The 18874-nt window shown below is 38.3% G+C and overlaps 1 non-coding gene across 1 annotated transcript; it reads right to left on the reverse strand.

Moving 5' to 3' along the window:
- Positions 1-885: 885 nt before the first annotated feature.
- On the reverse strand, positions 886-992 carry LOC141650006 (small nucleolar RNA R71). Its single transcript, XR_012546071.1, has one exon. It is a non-coding gene; the product is annotated as a small nucleolar RNA R71 (small nucleolar RNA).
- Positions 993-18874: the final 17882 nt, after the last annotated feature.

An 18874-nucleotide genomic window follows, 5' to 3' on the forward strand; every position in this document is an offset into this window, starting at 1 on the left:
TTACTGGTATTATCGAATTTAAGTAGTCTAGTTTGATACCTCAAACCTCAACCTAATTTGTGACACCCTAAGACATAGCTTTCTACAACCGATAATTCAATACCCGTCCTTTGGGATCCGACCTTTACTTGCCACTCTACTAAGAGTAGTTTTTTTAGTTTATAAATATTGTTTTGGTTGGTTAGCTTAAACGACAAAGTTAGAACCGTACCAAAAATGGCGCCGTTACCGGGGATAGTGTTCAATTGAATTGTTATCATTTGTTTTTTTAGTTGTGTCTTTCTTAACCTTAGGGAAGTCAAATTCCTCAAGGTAGTTTTAATTGTTTTGTAGTTGTTTGCTTTTTGCATGTCTAGGAGATCACAAGGTAGAATTTTGCCTATTGATCACGAGATTGAAAGGACCTTGACCAATATTAGTAGAGTTGTTAGAGGAACTTCGACAAGTGTGGGTATTGGAGAACTTGTGGACAATGGTAGGATCCAACCGGATAGTGTTGAGTTTACCAACCCTTTTGCAAGAGAAGGAGAGGAGAACCAAATTCAAAACCAACAATAAAATCAACCTACAATGCCTAAATTATAATCTCATTCCGTACCAACCGAGGAGAACCTACCAAATGGTACTCCAACACCACCTCACTTAACCGGTAATTTTATTGCCAAATCCGCATTCATACAATTAGTTGAGAGAAGTCAATTTGGAGGGATGCCTAGTGAAGATCCTCATCTACACATGGAGACTTTTTGTGACTATTGTGATGCAATCTCTCAAACCTGAGTAACCCAAGACCAAATTCGATGAGTGTTATTTCCTTTTTCCTTGATCGGAACCCCAAAGCTATGGTTAAAGAGCCTAGACAAAGCTCCTCGGGAGAAGACTAACATGCTGAGAGCCCAAATCACCGGGTTCAAACAAAGGGATGAGGAATTATTATATGAAGCATGGGAGAGATTTAAGAATACTTGTCGCTCTTGTCCACACCATGGACTTAGTGAATGGTTCCTTGTTCAACAATTTTGGAATGGCTTATATGAGGACTCACGAAATGTGCTTAATATGGGCTCCAATGGGAGGTTCATCGAGGTTCATGACAACCAAACATGGGATAAAATCGAAGAGATGGCGGTTAATAATTCCCAATATAGTATGCCACGAAAGGCCACTAGAGGAGGGAAGTATGAGGTGGATTCCATTACACAATTAGGTGCTCAACTAAGTGCTCACATCGACACCATAAACTTGAAGTTTGAGAAAGCCATGGCTAAGTTGATGAAGCTTCCCAATCACCCAAACAACATGTCAATGCTATGATGACAACATCCTCAACCCCAAATGGAGTGTGTGAAAATGTGGAACCTTGGGACATGATTAAAACGAATGTAGAGGAACGAATCAACAAGTGAATGCCTTCCAAGCATACAAAATTGGCACACCTTATTCCAACTACTACAATGAGAATACCAAATTCCATCCAAATCTTTCATACAAGAGCCAAAATGTCCAAAACCATCAACCCACATATACACCTCCTCCAATGAGAAATCCTACTCAAAGACCATACTACAATCAACCCAATGACCAAGCTTTTGATGTTCAAAAAGTAGTCCTCCAAATGCAAAAGAGCCAACAAGATTTCTTTGCTCAAATGCAAAGGGATAGCCAAGCCAAAGACACTACCATCAACAATATCCTTGCTCACACCAAAATATTGGAGACGCAATTGTCTCAATTGGCCTCTTCCAGCTCCCAAAGACAAAAGGGACAATGACCTTCTCAAGGTAATCCTCCCACAAGACATGATACCATCAATGTTATCCACTTAAGGAGTGGTACAAGATATGAGGGACCAAAGATGCCAATTGAAGAAGACATTGTTGAGAAGAATGACAAGCAAAGTGATGTGATTGAACCACTAAGGAGAAATCCTAAGGTGGTAGAGACAAATACCAATGAATCATCAAAGAAGAGAAGTGAAGAAAGGGCTAAACCAGTTGAGAAAGAGCCTATTGTGATTAGACTTCCATTCCCAAGTCGCCAAGTTAAGCCCAAGTTTGATGATCAACTTGGAAAGTTCATGGAGATTGTGAAGAACTTAGAAGTTTTTATATCATTCACGGAGCTAATCCACAATGTAAGTAGTGCAATAATACAAGGGAATTGGAAACCATTGCCTTTACTAAGGTAAGTAGTGTAATAATACAAGGGAGTTCCCCTCCAAAGCTCAAAGATCCGGAAAGCTTCTCTATTCCATGTACCATTGGTGATACCACAATCAACAAGGCACTATGTGATCTAGGTGAAAGTGTGAGTGTGATGCCATATTTGGTATGTGAAAGTCTAGGAGTGGGAGAGCTCAAGTGCACCAACATGACCTTACAAATGGCGGATCGTTCAACAAATAAACCACTAGGGGTATGGGAAGATGTACCCGTGAGAGTTGGAAAATTTTTCATACCGGTGGACTTTGTCATTGTTGATATGGAGGAAGATTCCAACATTCCAATCATTGGAGGAAGACCATTCCTACACACCGCCGGAGCGGTGATCGATGTAAAACATGGAGAGCTCACACTTGAAGTAGGCGATGAAATAATCACCTTCAATCTTGATAAGACTATGAGAGCTCCCAACTTGTTTGAGCCATGCTTTATGGTTGATCACTATACTCGGGAGGGTGGCAAAAAGAAGACTGAATCTCCATTCAAGGAACAAGGGAAAGATAGAAATCACAAAGAGAAGGGTAAAGACACACCGCCCAATTGGAAGAAAGATATTGGTGATGTTGAAATGGCTCTATTCGGAGAGCATGAAATTTTTCACAATAAAAATGAGAGCTTGAATGGCTCACCCATGACAAGTATAGATGGAGGCCTCATTGGCCATGATAACAAGGAAGGAGAGTTGGTCTTGTCAACTCATGATCCACCCAACATTGGGGACAAAGCGAATGAAGTATATGGTCTATGAGACGACGAATTTGAGGGATTGTTTAATCCTTACATTGAGAATGCTATGACTCTAGAGCAAGGCCTGATGGATCATTGTCAACCCTTTGACGTGGATTACAACAATGAAGACAATAATGTGCAAGGGTCTATGTAAGACCTTTACCATGAAAATGAGCAAGCCTTTGAGTACTTCTACAAGGTGTTGAGCAACATCAACAACACCTTGGCTTTGCCTCCTTGACACCTCTCAAAAGAAGGAGAGTTTGGTGGAGTCCTCCCTAAACCACCATTTGTAAATATTCTAACCTCTTAACTTGCATTTTATTTAACTTCTACACTATTGATTAACTTATGTGACAAGAGAGCAAGTGAGGGAGGGATTTTAATGTGCTTCTAATGTGTAGTGTTTGATGATCAAGTGTGGGAAAGCACATGCCTAGGCTAAATCAAGCCTTTGTAATGCTACTCAAGAAGAAATGACGAAAAAAGGAAAAAATGACACGGGGAGAAGATCCCCACAGGCAGACCTGAGCTTGCGGGGACTGGGAAAGGAGTGCAAAGTAAAGTTTTACTCTGGAAGGAAATATGCCCGAGCCGACCTCAACCCGAGCGACCCACTGCTAAAGTCGCTTGATCTCAGCTCAAGTCGTAGGTGTTGAAAGAGCTCTCAAATGTTAAATTTCGCACTGTAAAGCAATATGCCCGTCTCAGGCATAAGTTGAGCGACCAAGCAACAATCCGTCCGACTTGCCTCCAAGACGCCCGACTTCAAAGCCTTGCAGATTGTTGATTTTTCACTGGATGAAAATCCGCCCGACTCCGCCCCTGTTCACCTGTCCCTACTTGTTACATCAACAAAACACGGGACCAAACCCTCTCCTTCATTTCATTTCATTTCATTTCATTCAATCATAAATACATTATTTTCCCTCACTTCAACCTTCAAACCCTCATCCAAAAACAAACAATCTCTCATCCAAATTTACCACAATCAAGTCTAAACTTGCTCAAATAAAAAACAAATCACTCCTTTATCAACAATAAGACCATTTAAACAAAAATTTATTCACAAAATCAATCAATCCCTCTAGGGTTAGGAGAAATCCAAAAATCCCCAAATTGATTGGGCATTCACTTGAAACTTGAAGAGGAAAGGAGCATTCAAGCATAAACTTGGTTTGTTGATACTACTTTGAAAGGAGAATAGCAATGGCAAGAACTAAAGGAGGCAACAAGGCAACAAAAACACAAAATTTGTCTAAAAGACAACAAGCTCTTGCATCAAAGGCATTGGTCTTGGTTCAACAAAGGGAGGAAGCACCATCAACCGTCAATGCTATCAAGGAAGCTACTACTTCTATCCCGGAGGTGGAACAATTGAAGAATTATCCGGAGGTAACTTTCATATCCAATAAGCATAGGCTTGCATTCGAATCCCTAGCCAAGAAAAAGATTCTAGCTACAAAATTTGTATGTCAAGATGCTTTGAGTAAATTAGGTATCCTTGAGCAAACAAAGGCATTCTTCGAGTCTATGGGGTTATCCACCCTCTTTGAAATGAATGAAATGACATACCCCTCTTTGACATTGGAATTCAATAGTTCCTTGAGGGAGTATAAAATTGAGGCTCGAGATTATGTAGAGTTCCGTCTAGAAAACAAGACTAGAACAATGCAAAAAAGTGATTTTGGTAAAGTGTTTGGGCTGAAGAACCATAACCTATTCAACAAGAAACCCTTAGAGTTTGATGCCAAACCACTTTGGCAAGCTATCTCCGGTCGTGAGTTCACTAATTTCAAGTAGTGTCATGCCTTGTACATTCATCATCCGGGTATAAGGTATTGGCACAAGTTCGTGGCCAACACTTTGATTGCTAGAAAAGAAGCCAATCACTTGACGGAATTAGACCCTGTTTACCTTGAGTCTTTCTTGAATGTTGGTGGGAAGCCCAAAAGTGAGTATAATGTTCTTTAACTATTGATCAAGAGATGGTTGGATATTGAGAATGGGAAAGATGGTGCGGCTTTCATTGTTAATGGAGGCTTGGTGAGGAGATTGGCAAGGCATTTTAACCCGGATTTCAACAAAGACAACACTTACAAAGCGGTTAAAGGAAACCACCTTCTGGATATGAGCAATTTGATCCACAAATTTCAATGGGTCAAGCATGATAACTTAGACCATACCTATGAGTGGCTCATCAAGGATGCCATTCCATTATCTTACCAAGCAAGATTTGTCTCATCTCCACCCACCGACCCAAGTACCTTATTCCCGTTTCCGAGCAAGCCGAGACCGTCATCAAGCAACAACAAAATCCGAGAGAAGAGCCCTCCTCCTCAATTGTTACACCACCATATCCCTTTGCCTACCACGAGTTCAAACCGAGTGATGTTACGGTGGGCAATGACTACTTGACCCAATTAATGCAACATATGCATAAGGAAGCCTACAATGATCGGGTGAATGCCTACTACGCCCAATATCCACCCCTTTACCATTGATACCTGTCAATGTGAGTATCAAAAATAATATTTATAATTTTCCAAACTACAACTAGCAAGCGGTAGTAAGGGTCGATCCGCAGGGAGGTAGGGAGTTAAGTTGTTTTATTTCAGTCTATGAATTTCTGGGGGGGTTTGATTTGAGTTATATCTAAGTCCAAATGCAAAAATAAATAAGTAAGTAATAAAAATAAGTGTAAACAAATTACAAAAAGGAGCTAAGATGGTCGGTTCACTATAGCTACGATGGCACATAATCCTAGGTAAGTCCGAAATACAGTCGTGTAGGATGGGTAAAACATGTCCTCTCAGTCCAAGTTAACTAGTAGCTCCTTTCGGTCTATGCTACTAGTCCCTAGGTCTCACTAATACTAGCTCTCGCCCTGAAAAGTGATTCCTAAAGCCTAAATTACTTATCTTTCGATTTTATCAATTTAGTCGTCTTAATTCATTAATTAATGCCCTCCCCTATCTCTCGATCTACGGGATGGTCAAAACTAAGCATCTAACAAGTCTCCTCTCGGTCTCATTGTTAAATATAGCACTTAACGAATCAAACGATGCTAATCAAACACGGGTCTGGTCGATCGACCAACTACCTGAGTCGACCGACCACACGACACAGTCGATCGACCAGTTAAGCCAGTCGATCGACCATGCCCTAATTCGGGGTCACCTGTTCTACGCCATCTACGCTATAGCTCCCCTACATCTTAGCAAAGGGTACAAAGCTACTCATAATGGTGATAATAACAACAGTAATATTAACAAATAAAGCAATTGAATTCATAATTGAATTAACTAAATAAATAACTAACATGAAATGAGAATTCGACTTTGGGAAATCTAAACTAGCAATTCTAAACTACGGAAGAATTAAAGCAACGAATTTGAACGAATAAACAGAGGAATACCGTAAAGAAGAATAGAAGAGAAAAGGCAGAAACCCAATGCGAAAAGTAAACTTTATTGCTGAAAACTAATCTAAACTAATGAAATAATCTCCAAGTTCAACTTCTGTGTATTGAACCCAAATTAATTACCCCCTCTTCTGAAACCTCAGATTACGTTATATAGATAATCTTACGTAACTTATTCCTAAAACCTAATTACAAACGGGCTTGAACTCTTCTTTTAATTTCCGCGTCAGATTGTGGGGTGGTTGATCGACCACTGGGACCAGTCGATCGACTGCCCCTCTTTCTTGCAGACTTCTGTTCAGCATTCTGACAGTCTATAGACCATGTAGGTCAGTCTATAGACCACTGTAGCTGGTAATCCGCTTCTGAAACTCTCGCAAATATATCTTTCAGGCCTTGAAATGCGCACCAAGTTCGCTTCCCGAGTCTTTACTTCATGTCAAATGCAATGCTAAGTACTTAGGGACGGATTCGGCTCGATTTCCGCTGGATTCTTCACATTTCTGCATTATTACACAAAAACACGAAAGTAGACGGAAATAGAGAAAATAGTAGCATAAACTACATAATTGAGCTCTGAAATGCGTGTGAAATAGGGTGTAAAACATCATATTTAGGACACGCATCAACCATCTTCCTAGGCAAGGACTCCTTGATCCTTCGAGTTCATTGCCAAATTGGGTGTAACACCCTCATTTATTCAGGAGCCTTTAGCTAGATATTCCCAAATAATTAGGACTGTTACCATCTCGGTTTCCCGAGGTAGTGAATAACAAAGTCCAACTCACCAAAGTACTTTAATTTAAAACTTAACGATTCCAGGTTTATTACAACTTAACCAACTAAAACTTAATATAAAATAATTACAACTCGCAGCGGAAATAAATAAAGTGATTAACTAATCCAAGTGATCTAGACAGCAACTATGGTCCATGTCAAGCACACGTCCCGAATGCTCCCAAGTCAGCTAAACTTTAGTACCTGTCAAATCTGTTCCCCATTATGGTTCATCACAGGTGTTCATGAATACACAGTCAACCGCGAGCTTGAGTAGGAATAAACACTAACAAGAAGAACATATGATAACAATCCACTTTCCATTTTCATGGCACAACTCCCTGACAACGTGCTCCTTTCAATGACTTAACACACCTCCCTTTACAACGTGATCACAATACTTTGGTACCCCTCCCTTAACAACGTACCACCAATATGTAATAGTAACCCTTCCTCACAACGTACATATTACCATCACCCCAGTGTACAAACTCCTTCAACAACGTACAACTGACTGTCGCACAGCTTTTCACAATTTCCACATTCACAATAACCGATAACAATTCAAATCACCTCATCAATATTATTAATATCAACCAACACAACGCAACGCAATATAATTCTCCCTTCCAACAATTACGATAAAATCAGCAAACACAATGCAATATAATTCTCCCTTCCAACAATTATAATAATATCAACCAACACAACAGACATATGATCAATTCCACATTAACATAAACCATCCATTATACCAAATATTATCGAACAAGAGTTGAGTAGGATTTATCCCTACCTGGCAAGCGATTCCAATTAAGCAGCTCAAGTAATCCAAATAATTAAAGCAATCCGAACCCGATTATAAATTCTTCATAAATCGACCTATCACAAATATTATCCTTTACTTATTAATTATCCAAATTAATTATTTATTATTTTACTCATTATATTAAATTAATTGATTACAATTTAACTTAATTACTTATATTCCCGTGTAACGATTACGTAAACCCGACTTAATGATTAATTAAACAAACCCATGCACACCCACACCCAATCCCGTGAAGACAATCCTCCGTCCACACTCATATACACAATCCCGTAACAAACACAACCCCACATCCCCACAACCACGGTTTTACCGTGTCCCTTACCTCACCAAAACCCGCGTCCCATGACACTCCTAGCCACCGACACCACCGCCCAAACCTACCACAGCCCAGCTCGCACCACAGCCAATCCCGTCGACCACCAGGCACTAGCCTAACCACCCTATCCAAGCCACACAACCGCGCCCTAAACAGACCCCTGAAAACCCGACACGACCAACACCACACCCTCAATCACCTCCTTAAACCACCCTACGACCACCAGTGACCACCATCGTGGTCTCCCTTGACCTACGGTGGTCCCACCACCAAAAACGACAACTCAGGACACCCCGCAACCACCCAGAACCGACACCAACAACAATGACTATCAACTTGACAATAAACAATGTAAACCCAATTAACAACCACACACCACCAGTCAACCACCACCTGCAACTCCCCCTGACCCGACACAACCCGTCATGACCAACTACCAACCCTAGTTACCCTACCTACGACACCCACAGCGCCAATAATAACATTAACGCAAATACCCCTGTTTTCGTTTTTTGGCAAGCCGTCGCACAAACCACCGCCTATAGCCACCCCAACACCTCCACCATAGTCGAGTCTCACCCTTGGTCTCAACCCAACCATGCCTAGCTCAAGTCGAGTCTAGATAAGGGTTCTAAACCCGTGTTCAATCAATTCGGTACTCCCTTAAACCACCCTCGAAAATACCCTTCAAACACCCCTTTCACATCGGTCAATGGTGGTCAACGATGGGTCCGGCCATTCCCTGATGTCCCACGGTCAAGGTCACAGTCACGGCTTATCCTACGGTGGCCTAGTTTACGAGTTATAGCGAAGTAAAGTATATACATGAGACGTTCTTAAAGTATTACCTTGAGGCGATAATAAAAGTTAATTCCTTTGCTTTTGTCTCCCTTAATTCTTTTCTTCTTTCTTTTAGATCTCTTCCTTCTTCTTTTATGAATTATTTTCAGATTTATTATGTATTTATAGTCTAGGTTTAGGGAGTATATTATAGGAATTGCCATTATAATTACCATTATATTATTATTATTATTACATATATTAGTCTTACCATAAGTAGGATTTTCACATACTACCTTTACTAATTTTATTATTACAATAACACCATTTTTATTAGGCTTATTATTGATATAATTATTATTACCTTTTACCTTTATTTATATTTTATTATTTCCTTATTATTATTTATTAAATCCCGATACAAAATCACGTATCATATTTATAGAAATTTTGGCCCTCTGCCCTTACCATACGATCACACGGCCCAAAGCCCGATTATTTGCTAAACCTAATTCCCGACTTGCTTACTTATTTTATTATTTAATTAACGTCTTAATTTGTAATTATTATTAGAAATGCCTTTAAATCACATAAATTATTCTCATAAATTACTATCAAAATACGGGGTATTACAATCTTCCCCCTTAAAATGAACTTCGTCCCGAAGTTCGCCCACAACTACTACCACAACACTTATAAAAATCCTCATAACTAAGCATCATCGAACTTATTATAACACAATTATCCATTTACGATTATCAATCACGGAAATTTTATCACAAGATATCACAATAATAACTCAAAACATTTGTAGTATTACATTCCTTCTCCCTAAAAAAAAACTTCATCCTCGAAGTTCGAGATATCAAACAACAGGAATAAACAAACCATTTGTTGCAACCCCACAAACATGAAATACCATTGTAACACAAGACAACTATTATTTCCAACATAATATTGATTGATGATATATTAAAAGTTACTAAATGGAAATTAAATTGTTGGAGTATGTGTCCTCAACAATAGTGAGATCACATTATTAAATCTCAAGATAAGAATACGTAAAGGGATGATTCATTTATATGTCAACTGATTAACATTAATCGGTAATGATTGGCTAACTAGAGTTTGACATTACTGTCATTTGACGGTGGTGATCAGTTGATCCCTTAAGGTCACACCTAAAGGACGGTTCCCTCAATTGTAAAGTTAATCGATTGTATGACAATACAAATTGATTAAATCCTTAATTGAACAAATTGATATATATAAGAGAGAATATTATATCTTATTGTAATCTGATTAAATAAGATTCAATTTAGTAATTAATATGTTCTATTACTAAAATTGATTATTGTTTATAAAACAATTAAGACAAGAATGAATGGTTAATTATAATTACAAAATGTTGTGAATTATATTAACATGACCCATTTTATACACATGTTATTTTGAATTACTAGATAATTTATAATATGTAATTTAATTAATTTATATAATGATATTTAATTGTTAAATATGCATTAATATAATTAATTACATGATTACATGCTACATGTGACATTTTGACAAAATAAAATGGATTTCCATTTTATAAAATGGACCGAAATGGATGGGTTGCTTAGGGTTTTATTTAATTGTCTTTTAAATTGCTAGAAGACATAATCATTACCTAATGGTCTTAGCCCTAACCCTACACTCTTTGATAAGAGAAAAAGCGAAAAGGTAAAGGCCATGCATTAGATTTTGGCACCCAACCTACCCGGCCTCCTTTGGAGAAATTAAGAAAGAGTTTTTCTTATTTTTTCATTCATACTTGATTCATAATATTCATTCAACTATTTTCTCTCTCATTCTCTCTAATAGTTAGAAAGCCATAAAAATTTGTTCTATAATTTCTAATACATCAAATGTATTACTAGAAGTAGTAATTCTAATATTAGAAATTAATTTAAGGTAACTAATATTATTATCTAGTTAGTAATAATATTAGTATTGTGGGATAGTCTTGGTGCCACTAAGAGGAGGTGTTCACATTATTGGACCTATGGAGTTTTGGAGGATCATCCCATGTTAGTGAGCTCAAGAACAAGCATAGGAAGGTGTACTTGCTTGTGCCCATTTCCGTCTCATCACCACTGTAAGAAAACTGTTTTCTCGTCATTCTTGTTTTAAGTTATGCATGCACTAGATTCACAAACACTAATTCAATGGTTAATTTAGATATAATTAAAATAAGTTTAATTAGAGGGTTATGGAATCTTTTCAAGTGGTATTAGAGCATAGAATGTTGCATGCATAATCGGTTTGGTTTTTCCGAATTAAATGTAACTTAATTAAAACTAAAATTTGTGATTTATAAGGATAAAGCCACGAAATTATTTGCATGTAATATATTATGGTTCTAAAATTTTTTTAGGTCATATTGATTATTTATGGATGATTATTGCTTATTTTAATGATTTTTAGTGAAATCATTGCATTTTAATGATTTTTAGTGAAATCATTGCATTTTAATGAATAAAATGACATTTTTTAACTAAAAATAGTTAAACTTCGATTCTGACCATGAAACTTTAGTATAACCTCACATGCATATTTTACTTATTGTATGTAAAATTTCGTATTAATGTGATTAATACTGCATGATTTATAATTTTTATGAGATAAAAATGCTATAAATGGAGGTTAAATGACTAAAATTAGTTAAACTTCATAACAGGCCACGAAATTTTAATATTGTCACATGCATATTTTACAGATTGTGCGTAAAATTTGAGATAAATGTGATTTATTATGCATGATTTATAATTTTAATGGTTAAAATGATATAAATAGTGACTATTTTTAGCAAAAATAGCTAAAATAAATTTTATGGCATGAAATTTTTCCCTAATGTTGTATATAAGATATGGACATCAGATCTAAAGTTCCATGATTAATTTTGATTGATTTGGTATGTTTATTGATTTTTATGTGATAAAATCGATAAAAGGAAAACTTTACTGGTCATAAAAATTAATTCAAAATTTTTGGTTGAAATTTTGCCATTTCTAGGTTCTGGAAATTATTTAAGAATGTTCAAAATTTTTATTTTGATTTTTTCATAATTTTTATGTTTAATTTGGATTAAATGGTAAAAGTTATGATTTATACGATTTATTGATGGAATAAATTATAATATTTTGTGGGCAAATTTTATTAAGTTTTTGGAATCTTGATAATATTCTAGTATTTACAAAAAATTGATTTCGAATTTTTCCAAATTTTATGATTTATTGGGAATTATTTCATAATTGTTATGATTAAAAGAAGTTTAATAAGCAATAATTGAAAACCAAGTTGAATTATTGTCAAAAATTGAGTATTTGAGTCCTAAGAGAGTTAGGGTAATTAACTTGAGCTTAAATTTGATTTAAGTATTAATTTCTGATTTTAATTAGTTGTTATCATGCTTTTCCATAAAACCGGATTATATACGATATAATATTTAAGTAGGGCGATTTGGCACATTAATTTGGCATGTTAGACACATATTTATGCTGCAATTTTTATTGATGAATGTCATATTTTATTTATATAATTTTGAATTATGTAATTTTATCTTAGTAGGGCCTTAGTTTTAATCAATATTTCCTGTAATGTAAGGGGATATTGATTCGGGTGTAATTTTATTGTGATCTCGTATCACTTTTATTTTACTACCTTTTCATATTACAAATGTATAATAGGAATAGCTATGTAATTTATTATACTTGCAATTCTAGAGTTCCTTCAAGACGGTGCCAATCAAAAAGGCGTTCCGATCAAGACGGAGTCCTTGGGAAGCGTGCCACTTGAAGAATCTAGGGACCAAAGGAGTTGGTTTCCGAATTTGTAATAGAATATTAGATTTTCTATTTTAGGAAGGCCATACTAGGAAATTAATTTATTTCTTTGCATTTCTCTTTATATGTTACATGCATTGCCAAATCGCCATTAACGTCACATGCATTTTTATATATCGTCTTTTCGACCGTGTCAATTATAATAATCGTTAGTTCACTAATATAGTTCACATAAAAGTGATAGATAATAAATCGACAAGACCTCTCACATATGTAAAATTGAGATTAGCCTTTCCAAATAGTAAGACCCATGAATCCCTTTGACATTTAGGGTAGATTCGGTTTCCCGGGGGTACTTTCATTTTTCATCGGGTAAGTGGGGTAAATACAAGTTATTACTTGGGAAATTTGGTTGGACTCAACGGGACATGAAGACTAGTCTTATGTTCCGGGGCTAGAGATGAACTTAACGTAATTTCATCGACCGAGAGTTCTAATTGTAGAATCGGGTTAAAGAGTTACCCACCGAGTTATATTAGTGTGGGATGTATCCGTTTCCCGGTGCCCAAGTTAATATGGATTTGGATCTCGGAATCATTTATATAATTGGGTGGAGGTCATTATATAAATGTTAAAACATGCTAAAAGGTTTTCATATTTTAACGATGAATGTTTCTTTTCCCACTATTTCGTTGTTTTATATTGTTCTTTATCATCCCTCCTACTCATATACGATATCATTCGATTGTAACACGAGTCTCCGCTAAACCACTATTACTAACGATAAATAGAATCTCTTTCTAATGAACCGTTTAAATAAGGGATGGACTAGTTCCATAGGAATCGTTCTATTCCATAGAACTCCATAGGAATTGTCCTATGTCATATAAGATTAGCATCTTAAATTCCAAACATACCTATGTATGATTGTTTGGGCTAAAAATGACGCAATAAGAAAGGCCCACTTAATAAAATAAAAGGCTAAGGGAGAAGTGACAAGGAGGAAGGAAGCCCGAAATTGGGAGAAAGGGGAAACGGGCTAAAGGAAGATCATGAGCCCATCATAGAAGGCGTCCGGATTAAGGAAAGAGAAGTTAGGGAGAAGTTAGGGAGATCAGGGAGAATTGGGAAAGGCGGCCGAATTTGGAAAGAGTTCTTATGGAAATTATATTCCCTTTCCATATTCAAAGTAAGACATATCTAGGGTTCTAACCCTATAAATAGCCAAGAAAGCAAATCAAGAAGGACATTCACGGATGCACACATTCACACATTCACGCATTCACATCAACACCACGGCATTAGCATAATATTGAACTCAAATATACATCCGTCCAAGATCTTGCAGGCCGGACGCCTAGTGCCAGCAAGATTAGCTTTATACCTCGATTGTATTCATACTCCCATTCAAGTATAGTGCAATAATTGGCAGGGTACCGTCCCTCCCGCGGTTGTTCCCACATTGGGTTTTCCGCGTCACCAAAATCTTACGTGTCAATTTACATTACGTGCTCTATTTATTTATTAACGTACTAACGATCATACAATCAACCAACGAGTAAGACCGCATTAACCCTAATCAATCAACCTGGTAAAAAATACCTAAAAAGTTTGGTGCCCACCGTGGGGCATTGTGGTCGTCAATCGTTGATACTCTAGATACACAATGGATAAGCAAGCAACGGAAGCCGTGTCAGGGAGCAGACAACCATCGCGGCCAGTGCCCTCCACTCAAAATCCAACATCAACAGTGGCTACACAGGCTCCCGGACACACCTCAAGAGTCATACCGACAACCAAAACCTCTTTACCTCCTAGGACTCCTGTTGTCGCGGCCCAAGCCAGATCAGATAAGGGAACAACAAGTTCAGGTCTCACTCCGCCACCTAGTCCCACACAAATCTTGCTCACTGGCGTAGAAAATCTTCAGAAAGCTATGGAAAACATGAGAGAGGACCAGAAGAAAGCTGAAGCTGAAGCAAGAAAAAAGGGACAGAGAGCTCTGGGCACAGACATACATCTTGAAACAGCAATCTGCCATCCCAGCAAACAGGGCAGACGTAGGAAGGTCTCCACTAGTAGATCTGACACAGGGGGCATCCGACAGATACCGACTGAACTGGTAACCAGGTTGGATTTGTCCACAATACCATCAGATGGAAGAATAACCCCACAAGGGCTGGGATACCTCACACCGGATAACTGGCCCGCGGCTAGCTGTATGGAAGCACGAGCAGGTGGCATCCCCGTCAGTAGCCCCGCCACGATCGATCAGACACCTGGAGTAGGATCCGAGTCAAACCAACAAATGGACTGGCAGCAGGGGACAGTCGTTACAACAACTCCTCTAGCAGCTGGAACACACCAGAACCATCAAGAGCTCGGATCAGGAGGCGATATTGAATCGCCAGGCGTGACAATGGCGAACCCTAGATTCAGCAAAGATAACAAATCAAGAAGATTGGAGTTAAAAGAAATACTGAGCAGGGTCCCAGGATTGCCACCCCCACTCGAGAAAGCAGCATTAGATAGCTATGCCGACTCACCGTTCGTAGACACCATATCCATCACAGCTATGCCAAAGGGATTCACGAATCTAAATATGCCTCTCTTCGACGGCACAGCAGATCCCTTCGATCATATAAGCCAGTAAAAGTAGAAGATGATGACAGTAACAACTGTAGGGCAAGTCAAGGAGGCTTGCATGTGCAAAGGGTTTGGATCCACCCTAACAGGACCGCCACTTCGATGGTTTGTGTGCCTGCCCAACAGGTCGATATCTACATTTGTTGAATTTGTGAACGCATTTACTCAACAGTTCGCAAGCAGCAGAAAACCACAGAAGCACGCAGGAGATCCGTACAGAATCGTCCAGGGGGCAGGAGAGAGCATTGGAGAATACAATACTATGTTCAACAATGAGAAGGTAGCAGTACGAGAGTGTGATGTCTCAACTGCAGTAGAAGCCTTCAGAAGAGGCCTCCACCACGACTCCGACTTATACAAGCAGCTAACCATGCATCCATGCCATAGTTTCGAGGCGGTACAGGAGAAGACAACTGCCACAATCAGATTGGAGGAAGATATCCTAGCCAGAGCCAGCTTATTGAGCACACCAAATATTTCTAGTACCTTAGCCGTGGAGAAATCAGGAAGAAAGCAAACCACCAGCAAGAAGGATGAGAGGTACAGACCATATGGAAGGGGAGTCAACAGAATCGAGGAAAATCAGCTACTCCCCACTCTGGCAGAATATGGATTCATTACAGGTATAGGAGGAATCCTGAAGGCACTCAGGGAGATGGGAGATGGAGTCAGGTGGCCCAACCCACCAGTAGGAGAGCAAGCTTGGAGAAAGGATAACAAGAAGAAGTGTGAGTTCCACCGTGATATTGGGCACAACACTAAGGACTGCTATACATTACGAAGAGAGATCAAGCGCCTATACGAACAAGGAAAGCTGAGCCACCTATTACCACGTGGGGGCAAGCAGCAAGACAAGGTAGGCTCCGCCAAGCCTGCAGACCCACCCACATGCATCAAAATCATAAACGTGATAACAGGCGGCTTAGACTTAAGCGGGCTGACATACTCAGCAGCTAAAAGACGTGCCATCGAGATCAAAGGAGATAGGCCAGCCAATTCTTGCAGAATTTCTCACAGTGACCTACCACAAGTCAGCTTTGATGAAGGAGATACATACGACGAGCGAGAACATCACGACGCACTTATTATCACCTTATAAATGGCCAATTGCACAGTCAGGAAGGTCTTGGTAGATACAGGAAGCTCGGTCAACCTAATCATGATGAAAACTATAGAAAACATGGGATTCAGCGAGAAGGATTTGCAGAAGAAGACTATTCCGCTGGTAGGCTTCAGTGGAGAAACAACCAGCTCACTAGGCGAGATAGTCATCCCAACCTATGTGGGAGGAGTCAACAAGTAAGTCAGGTACCTGGTTATAGACGGCCTCTCCACCTACAACGTCATCTTGGGAAGACCATGGTTGCACCAGATGAAAGCAGTCCCCTCAACATACCACCAGTGCATAAAGTTCCCCACACCATGAGGAGTAGAAACAATAAGAGGAGATCAGGAGGAAGCTAGAGGCTGCTATAAGAAGGCACTCAAGTGCACTGCCAGTCCACCCGCATAGCAATTACAGAAGCAGCCTATCCAGGACGAATACATCGAACCCCCAGCAGAAGAGCTGGATCAAATCAACCTGGACAAGCTGTACCCAGAAAGAACCGTGCTCATTGGAGAAGGATGCACAGGAAGCTTAAGACAGCAACTAGTCAAGTTCTTACAGGATAACATGGATTGTTTTGCGTGGTCACATGATGACATGATAGGAATAGATCCATCCATCATAACGTATAAGCTCAGTGTGGACCCAAAGTGTAAACCCATCCAGCAGAGAAGAAGAAAGTTTGCAGCTGAGAGAAACAAGGTGATCAACCAAGAGGTAGATAGCCTGCTGGCAGCAAAGAAAATAAGAGAAGTAAAATATCCAGAATGGTTGTCCAACATAGTGGTGGTGCCAAAGAAGAATGGAAAGTGGAGAGTATGTGTGGACTTCACCGACCTCAACAAAGCATGCCCTAAAGATCCATTCCCGCTGCCTCATATTGACGCAATGGTAGACCCAACAGCTGGACATGAGATGCTGACATTCCTCTGTTGGGAAATGTGTCCTCAACAATAGTGCGATCACATGATTTAAATATCATTATTAAATCTCATTACAAGAATACGCTTGGGATGATTCTATTATATATAGTCAACTGACCAACATTTATCGGTAATGATTGGTCGACTAGAGTTTGACATTACTTGTCGTTTGACGGTGGTGGTCGATTGATCCCTTGAGGTCACACCTAAAGGACGATTCCCATAATAGAAAAGATTAATTAATTGTATGACAATACGAGTTAATTAATTCCTTAAAATTGACTAAAAGGTAGTCGAACAAATTATTTAGAGAGAATTCGAGTTTTTGAACTCAAGGCACGGAAATTATTATTTTTATTATGCGATAATTGAATAATGAATTATTTGAGATAGGAATTAATAATTAAGCGGTTAATTATTAAATTTGTACTAATCGATTAATGTGATTAATATTGGTACGTAAAATATATGTGCAGTTGTACACTTATATTTGCAGAGTGATGTTAGACGAAATTAATTGGGAATTATTTAAAACATTAGACGATGTTTAAAACAAAATTACACGTATTTGTGCGACAAATATAAGAACCAAAATGGACCCGTAAATAGGTCATTTTGACCGTGTAAAATGTGCCTTGAATTGTGTGCACTAGACACAATTAGACACACATGAGACAAGCCATTGTTTTTGATTGGCTTTTGTCTTTTCCATATTTTTCTCTAATCTATGTCAAAAGCTATTGGGCATAAATAACATCAAAATTGCACTCCCCATGCTCTCTCTTTTGAACCGTCCCACCCTCTCATTTGAGGAGTGTGGTGTTTTTCTTTTTCACATGTTTTTGAAAAGAAAATACTCTCTAACTTCTCTCTAAATACATAAAATTGTTTTTATGGAAATTTGTTCTCAATATCTAATATATTCTCAAGATTACAATGTAGTAATCATAAAATATTAGAATAATTTTAAGGTTACTTATATTATTATCTAGTTAATAATAGTGTAAGGATTATGGGATTAGTCTTGGGTGCAACTAATTGGAGGCATTCTAATTTGAGTGCTTGGAGGATCATCCTAACATATAGAAAGCTCATGATCAAGTGGAGGAAGGAGTTCTCCACTTGTGCCCTTTATGATCCGTTTTTATGGTGAGAAAATGTTTTCTTATCTTCTTTTATTAAAGTTTGCATGCATAAAATCCATCTTTAATTTTGTGACAAATTAATTTAAACATATATGAGTATGTTAGTATGTATAAAGATCTACATTTCCTTCAATCGGTATCGAGA

This window comes from Silene latifolia, chromosome 3, assembly GCF_048544455.1.
Source record: "Silene latifolia isolate original U9 population chromosome 3, ASM4854445v1, whole genome shotgun sequence".
NCBI classification, from domain to species: domain Eukaryota; kingdom Viridiplantae; phylum Streptophyta; class Magnoliopsida; order Caryophyllales; family Caryophyllaceae; genus Silene; species Silene latifolia.